The sequence below is a fragment of the Macrobrachium nipponense genome, chromosome 17 (genome assembly GCF_015104395.2).
Source record: "Macrobrachium nipponense isolate FS-2020 chromosome 17, ASM1510439v2, whole genome shotgun sequence".
In the NCBI taxonomy this organism is placed as follows: domain Eukaryota; kingdom Metazoa; phylum Arthropoda; class Malacostraca; order Decapoda; family Palaemonidae; genus Macrobrachium; species Macrobrachium nipponense.
This window is the reverse complement of record NC_087210.1, coordinates 68,454,157-68,470,684: the sequence shown is the minus strand read 5'-3', so window position 1 is coordinate 68,470,684 and position 16,528 is coordinate 68,454,157. Positions and strand designations below refer to the sequence as shown.

Below are 16,528 nucleotides of genomic sequence, written 5' to 3'. Positions count from 1 at the left end.
ATGTGGCTGAAGTGTCGTGTCGTTGCTTCTGCTGTAGTATTAGTACCAAATTTTACTACTACTGCCATCCAGACCAGCCTGTCTACATACACGAGGAAAGATTTCCCAGCAACACTGAAGAATCAGCCGATACAGATTCGAAAGGACGAGAGGGGTTCTCGTTGCATAACCACGGCTCCTGCTGTTGACTTGGCTGCATTATCTGACATGGCTCACAGGCGTGGACCGTATTTGCTATAGTATCTGAATTAATACCTGGCCATATACAGCTGTTAGCCGAAGACTTAGTTGCCTCCACACCACGATGGCTGTCATGAAGGCGTGTTAAAATATTGCGTCGCATAGCTGAGGGAACCACTATTCGGGCTCCGTACAATACAAGGTCATCATCGGTGTATAATTCCTCCCTTATTTTCCAATAGGGTAGTATGTCATTGTGGAGGTCGTAGCGATGACTGGGGAATCCATTGGCAACGTTCTGGAGGAGTCTTGTGTATGAAGGGTCCTCACGTGCTGCGCGTGCGCATTTCTCCAAGGTAAGATCTTGTGTAGTTGATGTCTTCACCTCTGAAATTGCGTTGAACGGTCTTGGGCTATTACACTCCTTAGGGAAAAGATGGGTTTCACTATTTAGCATATCATCCTCAGACGTTGGGAGGCTCACAGGGGAACGTGAGGAGGGCATCAGGGATGCAATGTTCCTTGCCCTTACGCCACACTGCAGTGAAGATATATGGTGAAACTTTCTCTTTTTAGACGTTGTAGACGTGTGTTTTCCACTGCATCCAAAGTATATGTATTTCAAGATGGGTACAGGGGTCTATGGTCAGTCACCAATGTGAAATGGGGTAATCCAAGTAAGAAATGACGACATTTAGTCATAGCCCAAACTGAAGCTAAAACATTCCAACTCAATGGTGGCCCATCTAGTTTCTGCATCAGCCAAAAATCGTGAACCACACTGGACCCAAGCGGAAATGAGCCTTCCCCGTGGTCTTGCAGAAGGGCATATCCTAAACCATATAAACGAGAAGCATCCGTTTGCAGTATAGTGGGCCGTCGGGTCAAAATGAGCTAGCCACAGGTGGCTGAGAGAGAGCCTTTTTTTAACACTGGCAAAGGCAGCATCGTGATCTGCCGTCCCACGTAAAGGATCTCTTGGGCTCAATAGCGGTCGAAGTGGATCTGCTCGCAGCTGCAAGATTGGGTGAAAAATCCTGTCAACTGGTTAGTAAGGCCAATGAATGACCTTAAATCTGTCAGATTTGCTGGCTTCGGGAACTCTGATATAGCTCGAACCTTCTCCTTATCAGCTGCAATTCCATCTTCAGATAATGTGTATCCACAAAATGATACAGCAGGGCTAGCAATGATAAACTTTTCTGCATTTAAAGTAATACCATGAGTCCTACAACGTAACAAAACTTTGTTAACCCTGCATAAGTGAGAATATAATCCCTATCATATACAAGAATGTATCCACCACCTTAACACAATTTGGATGCCTTGAAGGGCAACATCACCTCTCCTGCAGTAGGCATCTCCTGAGGCGCTGAATCCCATAGGAGAACGACGATAGCGATACGACCATAGGGCATGATGATGCTGTAAGGGCTGGTATTCCTCTGCTAGTGGGATCTGCCAATACCCACACAATGCATCCATAGTGGAGAAATACCTGGGAAGTAGGATTGAGGCTCCTAATTGCACTAAAACGGTGATGGTGAAAGATGGGCTGGCCTTTGCACCTGTGAATTTAACTTGCTTAAATCTGTGGTGACACGAACACCACCTGTAGGTTTGGGCACAACCACTAAGGGGTGACACCATGGGGACGGCTGATCCCAACAGGTTCAATGATACCTTGTGCTACCATTGCCATCTAACTCAGTCTTGAGTCCTCTTGAAAGGCTAGTGGTATTGTCCGTGGAGTGTAGATTGCAAAGGGCTTGGCATCCTCTTTAAGGTGAATACGCATGGGCGGCCCAGTCATTGGCTTAAGTTGTGCTCCTTGATGAAACTGCTCCTTTGTCATTAGCACATCGCTATATTCCTTAAGAAAGTATTCGCCTGGCTTCTTCCGTGACATTGTAGCAGGGTGGTGGAGAAACAGATGTAGTTTCAGATGCTATAACGTTGCTGGCTGGCACCTGACTGGTTCCTACTGAAGTCCTGCTCAGTTCCTCTCTTGCATTTGACGCGGGAAGTCCCAGGGAATGATCCTTAGGTGTCGGAGGGCATATAACACAGTAGGGGTGTTGTTGAGAAACTAAGACGTCAATAGTACCCCTTGTATGATATATTACCATATGTTCATCATGGCCTCCATTGATCCCAATACTTACCTTCCATGGGTGATCCATCAGCGTTGGAGAACTGCAATTCAGGGGGAGGCCGCAATTCCTCGATACCGATGCCCAGTGCTTGTAGATGCTGCACTCCAAACACAGTGGTATCTGCACGGTATCAGGGATAATGTTGATCTTCCCTGATTTACCGCCATATGCAACATGTAAATTGATAGGCGGTGAGGGGCAACCTTGAGGGCGTAAAGCGACTGAAACGTATAGCTGGAGAAGATGTTCTTGACGGTGTTCAATTTATTTTCCTTTAAATCCTTCGACTCCCTAGTTCCCTTTGACTTTTTTCTGTGCACAGCAAACATCATAGTGGCCAAATTTATAGCAAACTCGGCACTCCTTAGCCAATGCGGGACATGCAGCAGTGTATGGGAAATGGCCAGTTTTAGCACAGTTCCTGCATTTGTGAGATGCTGCCTTACATGTGTCGCTATGATGCTGTTGACCATAATTCTTGCATCTGTACTGAAAGAAGGGTTTTTCTCCTGCGAGTAACTTTTCTTAGGTTGCGGCTGCTTAGCAGCAACCTTCTTTTGCTTCTTGTAGTTTGACACAGCACGTACTGAAGTCTGTGGAGCCTTTAGCTCAGTCGTTGTCTTCTTTGCAGCTTCAAAAGCCCTGCAAGTTAGCTTTACTTCCTCAAGTGTTGCTGTAGTTGGCATGCTGATGAGCTTCTTGGTGAGTTCTTCATTCCTTATGCCAACCAAAATGGCGTGTTTCATTTGCGACTCCACGCAGGTAACGCCTTCACACAAATCAACCTCCTCTGAGAGCTGTTGTAAACGAACGAAAAAATCCGTTAATGACTCGCCTCTGCTTGCTTACATTGCGTAAAAGCTAAACGGCGAAGTGCCTCATTCTGCTGACCCTTTATATAAGTTTTCAATTTGAGTTAAAACACCATCTAAAAGCATAGGTGAGTCTGGCGGAATACCCAAATTGTGCTCTAACAAGCGTCTCATCTCAACACTTAGGCATGCCCTTAGCTGTATTAATTGCTTAGGTTGTGGTAAATTATCCAAATCTACCATAACAGCATAATCATTTCATCTGCTTCCATTCTGTGTATTGTCTATAGGTGACATCGTGAGTCAATGGTGGAGGCAAATTTACTGTAACCTTAGGTGCTTGCACAGCTAAATTAGGCCCTTGGAGAACGCTTGCAGATGTAGGTACTGGGGTAGGGGGCCCTATGCCATTAGTTGCTTGAGGTACGGGGTGCCTGGGGCCAGTCATAGCTTCAATTAATGCTTTAAATTCTTCCTGATGCCTGACATAGTCTTCTTTTCTTCTTTCTTCATCTTGTTTTCTTCTTTCTTCATCTTTTCTATCCATGTATTCAAACATCTTGCTGATAAAATCCATGGCCGAAGGGGTTGATGAGGGAGACGTAGATCTTTAATGTGTTGGAGATGACGTCATGTCGGCGGTGGTTGAGGAAGATGGGGGGGAAGAAACCTCCAAAGTCTTCGGTTCCTCTTCCCTTTACTCGTGTTTTTGGCGGCATAAATAGACAATTCAAACGAAATAAGAGAAAAATATCGCTTAGCGCCTTCAGTGTAATTGGCGCCTAAATAGAAAATTCAAATCGAAAAAAGAAATAGAATATCGCTCAGCGCCCCTCAGTAGTAACGTCACAATGAGTCACAAAACGATAGACCAATCACCGACTACAATAGCTCTAGGTAACAGAGCAAGATCGGGAGCTGGCAACACTGTAACTGCTGTGGTCTCTTGCGCCGTTGCACACAAGTCACGGTGAACGCAAGTAGTCGCCCCTCAAACGCTGGCGAGTATGGGTGTGACGCTCTGTTCCGGCCTCTGCAGACGGCCAACGCACACTAGTCCTAATTTAGGTAGCATCAAACCCCGCATATATTGAGTCACTGTAATAAAGCCCCAGCATATTGAGTCACTGTAAAAAGCCCCAACAATATATTGATCACTACACAAGCTCACTGCCAATATGTACGTACATCCAAACGAAGCTCGAGTTCACTGCTGCTTGGTAACTTGGTTACGATGAACACGAACACTTGGTTCTTGCTTGCTTTGACCAAGTTGGTTGGAGAAGTTAATAACTGATCGAAATTCACTTATGGCAAGTCACTCACTGCGCCATCTTTGTTATCTTTCAATATAGTTAATATAGGGCTTCACTGAAACACTTGCGTAAATCCTTAAGCCATATAATACGTGAAAATGATAATTATAAAAGTTATACACTGGAGGAGCTTTGAACAGTGGCGGGCTATGGCGTAGACTAATTGCAGTGATACCAGATACAGACAAATGAATAGCGCACCACAAAATGATATAAATGCTACATAATATTCCCTATGCTCCGATAAACATGAATAATTGCATTTACGTATTCCTAACACAACATGTATGCTAAATGTGCATTAGAAATACAGGTACATATTAATAATAATAATAATCATACATATAAGTAAATAATTGTGATAATCCATCAGGGACAACACATGTTAAAGGAACAAAAAATAAACCCTTGGTTCTTACCTGATTTAGGCAGAAGACTTCATAGTTACTGTCTATTAGTCTGCGTTGCCTAAAGAGTCTCAGCGAGGGCGTGACCTATGGCTGAAGAACTCTTTGGGTCTACCAATGGGAACTGAGTCCACTTACTTGGCAGAATCCAAACAGGGTCTGGTCAATGGGGATCAACCCGCTTACATGCCAGAGCCTATCACTACCAACCGCAAGGAGCCTCAAGCACAACCGATCACCTAACCAATTACTAATATTATTGTATACGAAAGAAAGAAGGGCTGCCTCCTGCAACCTCCTTCGTACAACCAAAAACTCAAAATTAAAAACTAACAGGGAAAAGGATTAAAAAGGATGTGTTTCAGCTCCCTGCCCCAGCACTGAATCCGCCGATACGTAAGGGCCTAGCCCAAAACACTTTTCATACGTAATCGATACGTCTTTTAGGTAGTGATTGGAGAAGACTGATTCACACCTCCAAAAAGTGGCCTTCATGAGGTTTTGTAATGATATATTCTTCTTGAAAGCTAAAGACGACGCGATGGCCCTTACTTCGTGCGCCTTGACTTTCAGAAGACTAAACTGTTGCTGACTGCACGATGTGTGGGCTTCTCTAATAACATTCCTGATAAAGAATGAGAGGGCATTTTTAGATAAGGGCCTACTGGGGTCCCTTACAGAGCACCAGAGATTGCTCTCATTAGCAGCAAGTCTTCTCTTCCTTTGAAGATAAAATTTCAGGCTTCTCACCGGGCAAAGAGATCTCTCCTCTTCTGTCCCAACTAAGTAGGATAAGCTTTTAATTTCGAAGCTCCTGGGCCATGGTGAAGAAGGGTTTTCATTCTTGGCTAGGAAAGCCGGAAGAAAAGAGTAAATCGCGGAGCCTCCTTGAAAACCTACCTCACCTTCTAGAGCCTGCAGCTCGCTGACTCTCTTCGCTGAAGCTAACGCACAGAGAAAAAGAGTCTTCATCAAAAGGTCTCTGAACGAAGCTATATGGGGAGGTTCGAATCTTGAGGACCTCAGAAAGAGCAGCACGACATCTAGATTCCAGCTAGGAACTAAGTAGGAGGTTCTTTTAACCGTCTCAAATGATTTGATAAGTCATGGAGGTCCTTGTCTTCGGATATGTTTAATCCTCATGACGAAAAACTGAGGACAGCATGCTCCTGTAGCCCTTGATGGTGGAGACTACTAACCCGCATTTTTCCCTCAGGAAGATAAGGAAATCTGCTATCTGAGTCACAGAGGTACTGGAGGAGGAAACTTTATGAGTCCTGCACCCAACGTCGAAAAAACGTCCCACTTCGACTGGTAGACTCTAGATGTGGAAGGTCTACGTGCATTGGCAATAGCCCTTGCAGACTTTGCCGAAAAGCCCTTAGCTCTGACGAGACTCTTGATAGTCTGAATCCAGTCAGACTGAGAGCGGGGAGGTTTTGTGAAAACCTGTCGAAGTGGGGCTGTTTGAGCAGATCGACTCTTAGTGGTAGGGATCTTGGAACATCCACCAGCCATTCCAGTACCTCTGTGAACCAGTCGTGAGCGGGCCAGAATGAGCTATCAAAGTCATCCTTGCTCCCTCTGAAGCTGCGAACTTCCTTAGCGTTTCCCCTAGAATCTTGAAAGGCGGGAACGCGTAAAGATCCAGGTTTTTCCAATCCACCAGGAATGCATCTATTGCCACTGCTCTTGGGTCCGCAATAGGGGAGCAGTATAGATCTATCCTCGCATTCCTGGAGGTCGCAAATAGATCGAGATGGGGCCTGCCCCACGTCCTCCACAGCTCCTGGCATAAACGTCCAAGTGGCAGAGTCCACTCTGAGGGAAGGACTTGATTCCTTCTGCTTAGCAAGATCCGCCCGTATGACATTTCTTTCTTTCCCCTGTACGAAACCTGGTGAGAACGACTTTAGCTTCCTTTCCTACCGACCACAGGAGGACGTGATCTCGCTGTCTCGTACAAAGGGAGAAAGATGGAGTCCCCCCATGTTTCCGAATGTAAGCCAGGGCCTGTGCGGTGTTGTCGAGTTGATCTGAAACTGACTTTCCCTTTACGAGGGGTTCGAAGGTTTTGAGAGCGAACCAAATCGCTGTTAACTCTTTCTTGTTGATGTGCCAGGACACCTGATCCCCCATCCAGGTGCCTGACACTTCTCTCGACCCGAGAGTAGCTCCCCAACCTATGTCCGATGCGTCTGTATATTTAACACTAGGCTGGGGTTCCGAACCTGCAAGGAAAGGCCTTCCTTGAACAGTAGAGGGTCTAGCCACCACCGTAGATCCTCCTTTATCTCTTGCGAAATCTTGAACGCAAAGTCTAGACCTTGAGATCTTCGGTTCCAGTTCCTCGTCAGGAAGAACTGTAGGGGTCTGAGGTGCAACCTCCCTAGAGAAACGAATTGCTCCAGCGAGGAGTGTCCCCAACAGACTCATCCACTCCCTCGCTGTGCATACATCTTTCTCTAGAAAGATTGCTACCTTCTCCGAACCTCGGGTTATCCTCTCTGGGGAAGGATACGCCCGAAAAACCTGAGAAGCCATCAGAATCCCCAGATAGATACGCTCTTGACTGGGGATTAGCTGTGACTTCTCGAAATTCACTAGCAAACCCAGAGAAGCTGCTAGATTCAACGTTAATCGTAAGTCCTCCAGACATTTCTCCTTGGACTTGGCCCTGATTAGCCAATCGTCCAAGTAGAGGGAAATCCTCACTCCCTCTAGATGAAGCCACTGAGCAACGTTCTTCATCAGCCCAGTGAAGACTTGGGGGGCTGTGGAAAGGCATTAGCATAGGGCCCTGAACTGAAAAACGTTCCCTCCCCACATGAATCTTACAAATTTGCGTGAAAAAGGATGGATCGGCACGTGGAAGTAAGCGTCCTTAAGGTCCAGTGACACCATCCAGTCCCCGGGACGAAGAGCTGCTAAGACTGATGAAGTCGTCTCCATAGCGAACTTCCTCTTCTTCACAAAGACGTTCAGGGTGCTTACGTCCAGAACCGGCCTCCATCCTCCTGAGTTCTTGGGAACTAGGAACAGACGGTTGTAGAAACCCGCGGAAAGAGGGTCCTGTACCATCTCTATTGCTTCTTTCTCCAACATCAGCTCTACTGCTAGAGCGAGGGCTTGATTCATTAGTGGGTCTTTGTATTTGGCCACCAGTTCCCTTGGAGTGGTGGTCAAAGGTGGTCTCGAGATAAAGGGAATGAGGTATCCCCTCTTGATGATAGCGAGAAACCAGTTGTCCGCCCCCTTTCGTGCCCAGACATCCGCAAAGTTCAGAAGTCTGGCACCCACAGTTGTCTGGAGGACACGCGAGCTACTTCTTGGCCCTAATTGACCGAGAGAAGGTCCTTCCTCTTCTGGGTGGTCTCGAACCTCTGAAGGAAGAAGAGCGGGACGAAGGGCCTCCTCGAAAGGGCTCTTGCCTACTCTGAGTTTCCTTGTTCGTTTTCTGTTGGAACGAAGGTTTCGGGATTCTAGCTGAGCGAGCCAGCATATCCTGCGTCGCTTTTGCTGACAACGAGCTGGAGATGTCATTAATTATCTTCTTCGGGAAGAGTTGCGGAGAAAGTTGGGAATACAACAAGGAAGCTCCCTGTGCATGAGAAACAGCCTTGGTAAGAAAGGAGCAGAAAACGGCCCTCTTCTTTACTACTCCTGCGCCAAAAAGGGAAGGATCCGTCTCTCACTGCCTTGTCCATACAAGACAGCACTGCGTAAAGGTCTTCAGGTGAAAGAGTGTCTTGATCTTGAGTCCTCTTAGCCATGACTCCAAGGGTCCAGTCAAGAAAGTTAAAAACCTCTAAGACTCGGAACATTCCCTTCAGAAGGTGATCCAACTCGCTCATACCCCATGTCATCTTCGCAGAATTAAGCGGCGAGCGACGTGCGGAATCAACCAACGAAGAGAAGTCCGAGTCTGCTGAAGAGGGAAGAGTCAGACCCAAGGGCTCTCCTGACTCGTACCAGAACCCCATCTTACCCGTAAGTTTGGACGGGGGAAAAGAAAATACGGTCTTGCCTTTCTCTTCCTTCGATACCAACCAGTCGTCAAAGTTCTTAAGAGCCTTCTTCATCGACACTGTCGGTTTCATCTTAACGACTGAAGACTTCTTAGTCGTATTGGTCGTTGAAAATAAGGACGGAGGTGACGGAGGAGCAACGGCCGAAAGAGACTCCCCAAAATCTTGCAAGAGGAGATCGGCCAGTCTCTTGTATGAAGAAACTGAAGCATCCTTGGGTAAATCTTCCTCAGAATCCCCAAGGTATTCTTCAGAAGAATGACGTTTAGAAGTTCTACTGCCAGGAGGAGAGCTATTCCTTGGAGAGCGCCTGTTCGGAGAGCGCCTACTGGGAGAATGTCCACTGGGAGAGCGCTTACATGGAGAGCGCCTACAGAGAGAGCGCCTACTAGGAGAACGCCTACCAGGAGAGCGCCTACTAGGAGAGCGCCTACTAGGAGAGCGCCTACTTGGAGAGCGCCTACTAGGAGAGCGCCTACTTGGGGAGCCCCTACTTGGGGAGCCCCTACTTGGGGAGCGCCTGCTAGGAGAGCGCCTACTAGTGGAAGCTCGCCTGTCGGAAACAAAGTCTAATTCCACAGAAGAGCGCCTGGACAAGGGAGAGCGCCTATCAGGCTCTCTGCGCCTGCTAGGCTCTTGGCGCCTGCCATCCTCAAAACGCCTGCCAGGCTCTTGGTGCCTATCAGACTCAAAACCCCTACCAGGCTCTTGACGCCTGCCACGGGGAGAGAAAACATCCACGGAGGAGTCCCTGTCCGAAGCACGGCGCTTACAAGGCTCTGAGCGCCTATCCAATCGGGAGTGATCCAACGGAGAGGAATGCTTCCACTGGCGCCTACAAGGCTCTTGGCGCCTACTAGGCTCTTGGCGCCTACTAGGCTCCGAGCGTCCGTCAAAAGGAGAGCGGCAACCAGGCGAAGAACTCTTCCTTCGCTCCTGACGATAACGAGGCTCTTGACGTCTGTCAAGCTCTTGACGCCTAACTGAAGACGAGCGGAAATCCTGAGGAGAGAGCCTGTCCGGCTCCTTACGCCTGACATGCTCAATACTCTTGCTGGGGAGAGAGGAGAGCCTACTCGGAGATTGATCCCGAACTTCAGTCTGCACTTCTGACTTCCTGCTACGAGGCTCAAAAACTTCTCTAGCCGGAGGAAAGCTAGCAGAAGGGACGTTCTTAGACTTCTTCACCGGAAACGAAGCGTCCTTCCGACGATGAGAAGTCCCGGCAATAGAATCAGCTAAAGCCGCAATCTGCGCCTGCAGACCCGCCAGGATGCGCGCAGGAGACACCTTAAATTCCTCTACAGGAGACGAAGTCCGAGACCGAGCAGGAGAAGCGTAAACAGAAGAATTCTTGGCTCTCTTGCGTTCCACTTCTGGCTCTTCCGCGAAGGATTCGGGGCTGGAAGGAAGGGCGCAAGGAGCTTTCCAGGGCCTCTTGAGAGGGCGAGACGACTCCGAGGCGCTCCATCTACGCTTGGGAGAAGGCGACGAAGATGACAAGAAGCATTGGCGCAATAACTCCTTCTTGGTTCGATCCAAGGCAGCCTGGGAACGAGCAACAGGATCTGCCGAGGGGACGCCTGACCGGTGGGGGTTCTCCCTAACCTTCCTGCGGCTTTCGACTTTCCTCCTCCACTGGGTCTGGGAGTCTGGAAGAGGTCTAGGCCTGGAAGCGTTAGTGAGCCGGTCAGACGCACCCTCCACTGCACTGATCACTTGCACTATCACTCTTACCTTGTCGAGAGCGAGCGAAACTCTCCTTACTCCTGATCGAGGCTCTCCCGGAAGCAACTTCCGAAAACGAATCTTCGGGTTCAAAGCTGGGCGAAGGGGCTGAAACTGGAGAAGGAACTACTTCTACTACAGGGTTCTCAGCGTCAATCTCACTCACCCTCGATCTACTAGAGCTCCTTGAAGAAGCCTTGCGCGCCCTATCCTTCTCTAACTTTCTCACATAAGAAGAAAGAGCCTTCCAACCATCCTCATCCAAATTCTCACACTCTTTGCAAGGGTTAATAAAAGAGCATTCATTCCCTCTACAAGACGTACATACAGAGTGAGGATCTAATGCAGCTTTAGGAAGTCTTACTTTACATTCCTTCACTGAACAAACCCTAAATAAACTAGGTTTCTTAACTTCAGAATCATCCATGATTATTAATTCTAAGAGAAATCCAAAAATAATATCCAAATAACAATCCAAAAAGCGTATGCCAAGCCAACAAACAAAGGGTACTTCACCAAAATCCAATTCGTCGGCAACGAGAAAGAATTTAACTATCGTAAGGACTGAACAACAGGTGTTGTCCAGCCGGCGACAGAAAATAATCTGACAAGAAAGGGGGACTGGTTCTTACACCCGCCACCCAGCAGCGGGTAAGGTAGATCACCTGACCTACCTGTAGCGTGTGCCGCGAGTTTTGAATTTTCTGTCGTGACGTCAGAGACCTAAGCAAAGTATATATCTGGCAGGGAAGTTCATGTACAAAATTTATTTTTAATAGCTACAAACCTGAGGTCTTAACAATTAGATAATTTTCTAGCGCCTTAGCTGGATCTGGTTAAATCGAAGATGAATAAGCAAGGAATCTTGTGAAATCTGGCAACGCGTGTGTATATCGGGTGAAAACAGGCCATAGACCATGCACCCGCGCTACTGCGTTCAGTCTTTCCTGACCCAGGGTGTCTTAAGAAGACGAGGGGCGGCTAGAGGTGGGCAGTAAAATGTTAAGACCTCAGGTCTGTAGCTATGAAAAATACAAACTGTCTTAGAAAATTTTTTATTTCATAAGTGAACAAACCTTGGTCTTAACAATAGGATAGACTAATACTTGGTGGGAGGTACAGACATCCAAAACCAGCTGGGGGCCTACCTACCAGTCCAACTCTAAAAGAAATATCTACACGAGAGGGACTGATGCCTGTGAGAAGCTAGATCAACTGATATCCAACAACTCAGCCACTGGGTTACGTACAATGATATATGGGAAGCTTCATTGCAGTAGGGAACTAAAGAGAAACTCTGACTGTTCAATAACAAACCAATGCACCAGGGTTCATTATTACTCCTTACTCCCCCTTGCTAGGGATCGGAGTATATGTTACTGAATAGAGGGTTTGACTATTTAAACACAAAGCAACCAAACTGTCAGTATGACTACCTTATTCACCTGTATCAGACCAGTCCAACAAATGAATACTATGTACATGCTTCTCAAAAGTCAATTGTTTAAATAAAAGTTACTCCTACAATCTTAAAAGTCACTGACATTTACAGCCACACTATTTATATGTAAATCAGGATGCCAAGATAAATATTTTCTGGACTAACTATCATACTTTGAGGATTAGAAGGGTTAAGCTAAATGCAGATAAAAAAAGTCTTACATATTTCTAATTTTTTTCACAATTTTATAGTTCTTTGACAGGAAGTCGCCCTTAACCTTAACTCTTAACCTTGAAAATAATGATAAAAGTCAATTACCAACAATGAAAGAAAAAATCAATATTATATCATTCTTAAATTACATTGTAATCAATACAACTACTTATTTGATGAAAATAGCTTAATCTCCCAAAAAACTTTTTTATAATCGAGAAAATAATCCTCATGGTTTATTTTCTCTTTCAGAATATTAATTGTTAGCTTTAATGGTCAATTAAATTACTATGACAAGAAGAACTATCTTTTGCTTCTTTATAAAATGTGAGGCTTCAGTGCTCAATAAGCTTGCTTTTGAACATCTAGGGTCTGATATCATGAAACAAACATAACTTCCTTGTCAAACTCTGATATAGTCTCAATCCCTAAATATGTACAATAACTTCTGTTGCACAACCAATATTATAGTCTAGAATGGGGGTCAGTCAAATTGCAATGGGATTTTTGCATGTTAGGCTAAAATACATATAGGGAAGAGGAAAGATATAAAACCATATTTGTATGTACTTAAAAAAAAAAAAAAAAATTAAGTATACTTACCAAGTAGTAGTTACATAGCTATAATTTCTAAATCCGTCGGCAGCTAGAATTTTTGAAATTCGTGGTAGCTCTAGTTTGTTTTGGTCAGGTGATCCCCCCGCACGCACCCACTATACGGGCATTCACTGGCAGACATGTCCTTCTCAGTCTTCCCAGCGCTCATTTGAACAATATTTGTTTATAGCTATATGTAATGTTTATTGATATTAATCAAGATTGTAGTTGTAATCAGCAAAATAAAACAACATTTTGTTGCCTATATTAGTGAAAGTATGAGACGTCTTATTCCCGGGGTCATGTTTTGAACTGAAATGCATTTTTACCTTGTAATCTGTGGTTTTATCTTTACTGCCATCACTAATTTAACTCCACAGTGCGTATTTGATTAACTGTACACATTTCATTCTTAATTCACTCCAAATTCAACTTAGGTAATATAAATGAGTTATCTAGCGCACTCTTCTTCTTCTTCCCGAACAATCGCTATGTTACCCACCTGTAGGCCGATACACCCTCGCTGTTTAAGATTGTTGTGAAGAAAGTGTCCTATTGTCTATCGGTACAAGTCGTGTGTGGATTTAGCACAGGAAATCGTAAGTTTGTTGACACAAGGGACTCCGTAAACATCGAGATGGCATCAAACTTCTAAACTTAAGGTGTTTTATGTAAAAAATGTCAAAAGCATCATGGAGGTAAGGTGTTTTATGTAAAAAATTTTGAAAGCATCATGGAGGTAAGTTTGCACTACGCGTGGCTAGGCTTTCATTAACTTCTTTTTAACCAGAAATTAGGTATGGCATTATTTTGTGACACTTACTTCAAGCAGAAAGTAGAGGACTGGCGTCTAATTCAGGATACTGAAAGTGCTAAAGTTATTTTTTGGGAAAGTGACTGTGCAACGGTACAGTGTCCGCCTGCCTCAGCTTTTACCATACCTAGAATCCTACCTATCGTTATTTTTTGTAGCCTAGCTAGGTCCTCCTCGCACTGCCCAAAAAATGCAAGTGATCCCATTAACAACTACAATACGTCTATGTACACTTTGATCAGATAAAGCTAGCCTTTTTCTTAACCTCGGCATTTTACCGGGTAGGTAGCCTACTACCTAGGTAGGTACCTGGGTAGGTTTGCCAATGGGAACTTAACCAGCCTGGACCTTTTTCTCTGTATCGAAGATTAACCCACAACCTTACTGGTGTTCACTATTCTTTATTCCCATTACGGACAGGATATTAAGGTTACCGTCATACCATGTAGTCTGCTCTTTCAAGATAGGCATCTCTAAATATCAGTAAACTACCGTAGAGTTTCCACCCTCAGTGAACCTACCTTTCATTCACGGTGAAGAGATATTACTATTTTTCAAACAAAAATCAACACAATTATCCTACAAAATACTAAACATAAATAAGTACCTGGCAAGCTACACCATGCTTAAGATATCCAGTTACACAAAAAATATCAAGTCATGAAGGTCCGTGATCTATTCCCTACGTTGGAAGTAAAGACTTGGAACAGGTTTCCTAACTCTTCTACGTAAAGAAACTAATGTTTGTGGCACACCATGACACCAGGCACACATACGAGGACATTACATTACTATAATGTTTCGTTTATGACTTTGCATTAAATCAAATTAATCATAACAAAAATATCACCAGGTCAGTAAAATAGATTAGAGATTGTTATATATATTCTGAGAAAGTAAATCGTTAGTAAGCTCTACGAACATTTAAAAACATAATCAGCAGCGAATTTTATGAGAAACCTTACCGATACTAGTACATCCACTGCAAATCCAATTCCGTAGAAATGTCATACTTGGCAGAATCAAAACAAAGCAAAGAAGAGCGTAATGTGGATCAAATTGATTCATGAAATGCTAAAAGGAGAAAAGTGCAGCTTAGGAGAATCAAATGCGCCATACAAATCGAAGGTTATCTATATACTATAAAAGTAAAGAACAGTTAATAACCTAGTGAGCACACACGGCCCACTTTTTCTTTCATTCTAGCCAATAATTCTAAAAATTAATCGATGCCGAGTTCTATCGAGATCACGAAAATTTCGCTGGTTGTCTGCCGAACTGACTACAATTATATAATATAATATATATATATATATATCAGATAATATAATAGATATATATATATATATAGTATATATCTATATATATATATATATTATATATATATATATAATATGTATAATATAGCATCATTTAATGTTTATAAATGCACGTTTCACCTTCCTATAGAAAACAATGAATATTGATTAAAAAATTATATAAAATTATATTCTACACATGATTGAAAGCCATGATATCTAATATTTTACAGACGCACAACTATTTTGATTATCTTAAAGGTAAACATAAAAGAATTATTTTACCAGTTAATTATTATATAAATTATGCAATAATGAGAGTATATATATATATATATATATATATATTATATATATATATATATATATATATATATATATATATAGTATATATATATATATATATATATATATATATATATATATATATATAGCATCATCTCCTAATGTTTATAAATGCACGTTTCACCTCCTTATAGAAAACAATGAATATTGATAAAAAATATTTTATAGACTCACAACTATTATCTTGAAGGTAAACATAAAATACGAATTATTTAACCAGTTAATTATTATCAATTATTAATGAGAATAGGGGTTTCCACAAATTCCGACGCTCGGTTGTCATTGGCGTCGCAGAGTAGAGAAGTGAAGCCTTACAATTGACAGCATGAGTACCTACAGCCCCTATACTGTCTAAACTCTTCACATTAAACACCGTGAATCGGCCATTCTATGAGTGAAGCTTGTTCATCTAGCTACACAATAAATAGTTACGTCTGAAATGAAATCTATATGTGATGTTTATAGAAAGGGAAAATTCTAATGCCGGCATACTTTAATAACTGGAAACAAAAATATGAGTTAGGAAATGACTAAAAGTAACATTTCTCCAGTAACAGTAAACCTAAGCCTCAGGGGAAGACCTGGCAGTGCCCTTACAAATATCATGCCAAATATACAGTTATTCAAGCAAGTCAGACACCATTCGAGCGCCTCACGGCGTGGTTGGTATGGTATTAGCGTCCCACCTCGGTGGTCGCGGGTTCGATTCTCGGCCATTCCGTTGAGGAGTGAGAGATGTGTATTTCTGGCGATAGAAGTCCACTCTCGACGTGGTTCGGAAGTCACGTAAAGCCGTTGGTCCCGTTGCTGAATAACCACTGGCTCCATGCAACGTAAAAGCACCATACAAACAAACACCATACGGAGATTAAAAGGTAATAAAAGTAAACGCACATCACGATGGCTTCATAAGGGTAAGAACAATTAATTGGGTTGATGCATCATGCTGCAAATCATAATGAAAATTTCACACAGAGGCACACGAGTATATATACCTAAAGAAAATGTTTAGCCAAAGAGAATGCATAACAGGACGTTATCTTACTTACCTCAGAATGGGCTTCCGCCAAACGCTTGGGCAAAGCACAGTCGTGAATGGGGCAAAGGCTCTATTAGCGTTTACCCGAATGGCAAAGATTTTCCGAAACTATTCGGCTAAAAAGAAAAAAAAAAAGTTCTTTCCTGGATAGTGA

General features: G+C 43.8%; 1 protein-coding gene across 11 annotated transcripts in view; it reads right to left on the bottom strand.

The window, feature by feature from the left end:
* LOC135196290 (UDP-N-acetylglucosamine transporter-like) overlaps positions 1 to 14,452 on the bottom strand; it is a 140,548-nt gene extending 126,096 nt beyond the window's left edge. For 10 of the 11 annotated variants that reach the window (XR_010310374.1, XR_010310365.1, XR_010310368.1 and 7 more), the window contains exon 1: positions 14,300 to 14,452. The gene's annotated coding sequence lies outside the window, so the exon portion shown is untranslated. The remainder of the gene's footprint in view (positions 1 to 14,299) is intronic. The other variant, XR_010310372.1, reaches the window with a different exon arrangement.
* Positions 14,453 to 16,528: the final 2,076 nt, after the last annotated feature.